Source organism: Quercus lobata, chromosome 1 (genome assembly GCF_001633185.2).
Source record: "Quercus lobata isolate SW786 chromosome 1, ValleyOak3.0 Primary Assembly, whole genome shotgun sequence".
In the NCBI taxonomy this organism is placed as follows: domain Eukaryota; kingdom Viridiplantae; phylum Streptophyta; class Magnoliopsida; order Fagales; family Fagaceae; genus Quercus; species Quercus lobata.
Genome location: NC_044904.1, coordinates 24,588,951 through 24,594,517, shown reverse-complemented (window position 1 = coordinate 24,594,517; position 5,567 = coordinate 24,588,951). Strand labels below are relative to the sequence as shown.

At 33.9% G+C, this 5,567-nt stretch overlaps 1 pseudogene across 1 annotated transcript; it reads left to right on the top strand.

Moving 5' to 3' along the window:
- Window positions 1–2,339: 2,339 nt before the first annotated feature.
- LOC115951307 lies at window positions 2,340–5,364 on the top strand (annotated as a pseudogene). Its single transcript, XR_004083266.1, has 5 exons — window positions 2,340–2,700; window positions 2,828–3,404; window positions 3,628–3,818; window positions 3,967–4,266; window positions 4,943–5,364. The product of XR_004083266.1 is annotated as a taxane 13-alpha-hydroxylase-like (transcript).
- Window positions 5,365–5,567: the final 203 nt, after the last annotated feature.

Genomic DNA, 5,567 nt, shown 5'->3' with positions numbered 1-5,567 from the left:
TGTAGATCATAACAATTCAATAAGCCAATTACTTAACTTGAAACTTGAAAGAAAGAACAAATAGATAAATGAATAAAAAAAAAATTTTTCTTGAACTTTCCTACGGTAAAAGATCCTATATATATGGAATCCGGCTTAGACGTAATGATCAGTCTAGAAAAAATTGAGGTGAGGTAAGAAAAGTAATCAAAATTTCTGTGTTTCTTGAGGGATTCGTCTAATGGTTTTCAAGGGGTTACTTTATTTGAGCTTGAAAAAAAAAAAAAAAAAGAATTGTTAACAGTGCTGAAAAGCTACTATTTTTAGAACTTGTTTGTTGATTTTAATAGAATTAATAAACTTTATTAAATCAACCAATTATAATGTTCTATGAAATCCAGTTAACAGGTCACTGTAAACATAACACCAAGTGTTGTAAACTAAATGACACAGAAGTGAAAATCAACAAACGAATCCAAAGGAAAAAAAACAGTCTAATGGTTATCATCAAGAGTCTATTAACAAGCACTCTTTGATAGATCAAGAGATTTTTTTGAGAAAGTAGAGGAATCCGAAACTACCTCAAACTTGAGCTGATCGAATCTTGGACTTAGTCTTGAACTCAAAAATCAATGTCACAACTTAATCAAACCTGTGCAAGGTTTGATTAAGTTGTGACATTGATATTTGTAAGGTTTGATTAAGTTGTGAGTTGTGACATTGATATCTGAGTTCAAGACTAAGTCCAATATTCAGCTCACGTTGTCATGGATTTGCTAAAACTATTTCTAAAAAGTGTATAAGGAAAATTATTGGATATTCAGGGTGTACTATAACTGCGTACTCTTTTCTCTTACATGAATTATGAATTTTACCCTAAATTTAGTTAATAGAATCCACTATTATGTGACAGGAAGGAGTATGTATTCATAGTACTTTGAGAGCATTCTATAATTACTCAGTGCATAAAGAGCATGGGTTAAGGTGCATTTATACTCCATTGAATGATGCATGTTTTTAAAATTAAATAAAGTCAAAATATGTACACATATCAATAAACACACACATGGTCACGGTGAATTTGTTTGTGCTAACTAATGAATTGTTGACAAGTATATTTCTCTTTTTTTAAAATTTGCATTGGAGTTCATATAAATTATTCATAAATCTATGCTCTAGCTCCATTCATAATAATCTGCTAGCTTGCTCTTGGTTACGTATATTTTAGTGGAGCTTGCTAACGAGTATTTCATAAATCTATGCTCTAGCTCCATTCATAATAATCTGCTAGCTTGCTCTTGGTTACGAATATTTTAGTGGAGCTTGCTAACGAGTATCCGAATAGCACTAAATAATAGAAAATATTCTTCTAAAAAAACACAGTAAGCATCCAATTTAAAAACACCCATAAATTATATCATATTTTACATTAGTTCTCAGGTTTTCAAAGCCATAGCGTATTTCAATTTAAAGTTTCAGTCTATTTCCAGTATTTATCTCATTTATTTTGGACACTAACGAAACAAAGAAAAACAATAAACCATTTATAAAAGTTTAATTTGTGCTTTACTTAATGCCTATTTGAAAATCAATTTGGCGATCATTAAACAAAGAGAATAGAAAGTGAAAACTTTGTTTAGAGAAATTTTTTTCACTTAGAGTGAAAAAGTGAAAATGAATCTTCTATACTAAAAATTGACGTTGGTTACTTTTTTTAAAAAAGAAAAAATTGTGAGGGAAATGTTGGTTACTTAATTAGGTGAAAAAGCAAAATGAATCTTAATTTTATTTGTTTCATTATTGCCTAGAATAACAGAGAAGGATAACAGAAGTTTCAAATTGAAACAATTCCTTAGTTTGGCACTTTTTTTTTTTTTTTTTTTGGAGAAAAAAAGTAGAGCACTTTAATTGACAAAATCAAAAACTTGAGAATTAATTTGAAACAAAATATAAACTTTGGACCTTGCTATATAATTTTCCTAAAATTTTAAAAGTATTATTTAATTAAATAGTAAATACAATCTTTAGAGATTACTACTGTTAACAAAGGTCTATCTCAGCAGCTAGCCTTTGGTATTTTAAGGGTTGTAAATTGTAATAGATGATATTTTCCATCTTTTTCAATGGCTTTCAATCCCGTCACCTTATTATTTCAACATTATTTTTTATTGCCGGCCATACATGGTTGATATATTTAATTTAGTTGGGTTTTGTTTCTTTCATTTTGTTTTCTTCTTCTTCTTCTTCTTTTGTCGGAGGGTCAAATTACACTATATAATTCAAGCCAAAGTAGCTTATACAAAACATACAAAGAACTTCTATACTCCCCCATGGAAAACTTAGAGTCCGAGGTTGCAGGAATGCCTTTCCTTTTCTTAATTGCTTTCACTTTGGTTTCAGCTTTCCTCCTATCAAAATATCTTTCCAAGTGTCAAACCAAAAATCTCCCTAGAGGCTCTTTGGGGTATCCTCTAATTGGAGAGACATTGAGTTTTCTAAGAGCTCAAAAAGAAGATCGAGGCTGGGATTGGTTAGAAGAAAGGATATTGAAACATGGTTCAGTGTTCAAAACCTCCTTAATGGGTTCACCAACTGTGGTTATAATTGGTCAAGCTGGTAACAAGTTTGTACTTGGTGCTGAAGAAGATGTTTTTGCAGCCAAACAACCAGCTACCATGCAAGGCATTCTCGGAAAGCAAAATATATTGGAACTCACTGGTTCCAGGTACTAAATCACTAACTATATATGTTGATAATTTGATATCTCAACTTATTTACTTATAAATCTTTTCAAAGGTGTAAGATTTTTGAGTTCCATTAATTTGATGGACCTATTCTCATTTGTCACATTGGTATAGACTGATAAAGGGAGCATCGGTGACCTTTTTAAAGCCTGAAAGCCTTCAAAATTACATCAAAGAGATGGATAGTTTAGCCAAGACCCTAATATTGAGAGAAACTAAAGAAAAAGACACAATTAAGGCTGTGTTTTTCATGAAGAAGCTTACATTTACTATGGCATGCATGCAACATCCTTCTTGGCATTAGGGATGAGTACACAATGGAAGCACTATCCAAAGAATTCGCTTCAGCATCCAAAGCACTTTGGTCTCTTCCTATAAACTTCCCTGGCACTGTTTACTGGAAAGGCCTAAGAGCTCGGTCAAGTATTGCCAACCTGATCTTGCCTATCTTGAGGAAGAAAAGGGAGGAGCTATCAAGTGGGATTCTGAGCCCTACAAGCGACGTCATATCTTACATGCTAGCATTGAGAGATGAAAATCAACAACCAATCGACGACGATGCCATTATAGACAACTGCATGACCCTAGTGATTGCTAGTCATGATACATCTACAATTCTTCTAAGTCTGATGATACGGCAGCTGGCTAGAGATCCTGAGATCTACAAGAAAGTTTTAGAAGGTAATTAGTCAATTTTATGGCTGCATCTCAATGATTGTAAGTATTATCCTATTGATTGCTCAAAGTATATTTGCCTTTGTGCTGAAAGTTGGTTAAAATATAATTGTACCTCAAAAATGGTACTTCAAACAGTTGTATCCAAGCAAAAAAGTTAAAAAGCTAAAAGAAAAAAGTGTTGTCAAACACACATTTTTCTGACATTTTATTTTCTGCATAATCTTAGAACAAATGGACATTGTAAGGAAGAGAGAAGGAAAAGAAGATAAGCTAACATGGGCCGAGATAAAAAAAGATGAAATACACATGGCGGGTTTGCACAAGAGCTGATGAGAACAATCCCTCGTCTTTGGCGGCTTTAGAAAAGCACTGAAAGATACTAGCTTTGGTGGTTATGCCATTCCCAAAGGATGGCAGGTAAGGTCTATTTCATCCCAGTGGTCCCAATTCACCAGGCACAACTTTGCTTGTCAACTATTACTTTGTAATACAATTGTATAAGACAATTGTTATTCAACATCAGTGCATGGTAGTACTCAACTCACAACTTTATTTGCTTCTTCAGGTGTTTTGGTCCTCCGATGGAACTCATATGAACAATGACATATTTGAAAATCCAAAAGTGTTTGATCCCTCTCGGTTTGGGAACCCTGCCAAGCCAATCCCTCCTTATGCTTACATGGCCTTTGGAGGAGGAGTCCACACACATGTATTGGAAATGAGTTTGCCAGGGTTGAGACCCTGACTACCATCCACAACTTGGTGACGATGTACGAATGGTCACAATTGAACCCTGAGGAAGTGATTACCCGTCAACCAATGCCATACCCATCCATGCATCTTCCAATTAAGATCAAACCAAGGCGTCTATTTTAGAAGGCTTGTCTCACATGTATTACTTTATTAATATTGCATTCTTGTTTTGCCTGCTAATTAATGGAGCTTGCTTTATTTTAATCAATGTTGTCTAGCCAATTTCGTATATATGTATGAACATCAGAACATGTTCATTTAAGAGACGTGAGGCGGGTGAGAGACCATTCAAGCACGAAATCGAAGCATACAATACCAGATGTATAAGCTTTTAAAATTATCTAGCTTAAGTTAAACTCAAATAAAAATATTAAAAAATGGGTACTGACTTTTCAAATAAAGTAAATGATAAATTAAAAAATTTATCAGCATTATGTTTATTAGCTTCTAGAACTTCTAGAATAACCATATTTTAGGACATCCAAAATACAATAAAGGACCAATGATACGAAATTTAAAGATGGAGGTAATAAAGTATATAGAATTGTATAGAGGTTTTGAACTTTGATGTTTGCATTGAAGTCAAAAAATAAATCAATAATGATGTCATTTATATATGCGTAAAAATTCAAATTATTAATACTATACGGTTTATACCATATCATTCAAAACAACAAGATTATATTGTAAGAAATAACAATTACTCTAATGGCCTGCATCACTCTCTCTCAAAACATATCACATAACAAAGTAAACATAGATGGGCGGTCTTTTCGAATAGTAAACAGGCAGGGGCCGGAGTGATAATCAGGGATGGCGCCAGGAAGTGATAGCTGCCCTGAGCAAGAAATGGAAGTGTCCTTTGGGTGCGACAGAAGCGGAAGCTAAAGCCTTGGAAGCTGGAGTCGAATTCACAAAGGACGTTGGAATTAGAGAGGCAGAGTTTGAGAGTGACTCACTGTTAATTTGTAATGCTCTACAAGGACTGACTTCACCGCCCTCTTCAGTAATGAATGTGCTTGCCGGGGTGATGAACCAAGTCTCGTACTTCAGGCAGTGGAAGATTACTCACACTAAACGACAGGGAAATGTCCCTGCTCACTTACTAGCTCAACACGCTAAAAATGTTGAGGATTATGTTGCATGGCTAGAGGAAGGTCCTAGCCTGATAGAGCATGCTTGTGTACATGACAGGAATGTAACTCGTTGATTTGTTTCAATAAAGTGAAGTATTTCCCATAAAAAATAAAAAATAAAAAAATAAAAATAAAAAAAATAAAAAAAACATTATCACATAAAATTTTCTAGTGTTTGGACTTTGGATGTGTACAACCATTTCAATGAGTTTTGGCTCATGTCAAATTTTCAACAACAGCAGCGAAGTATCAGGTTAGGGCTAGGGTTGTGGCTCTA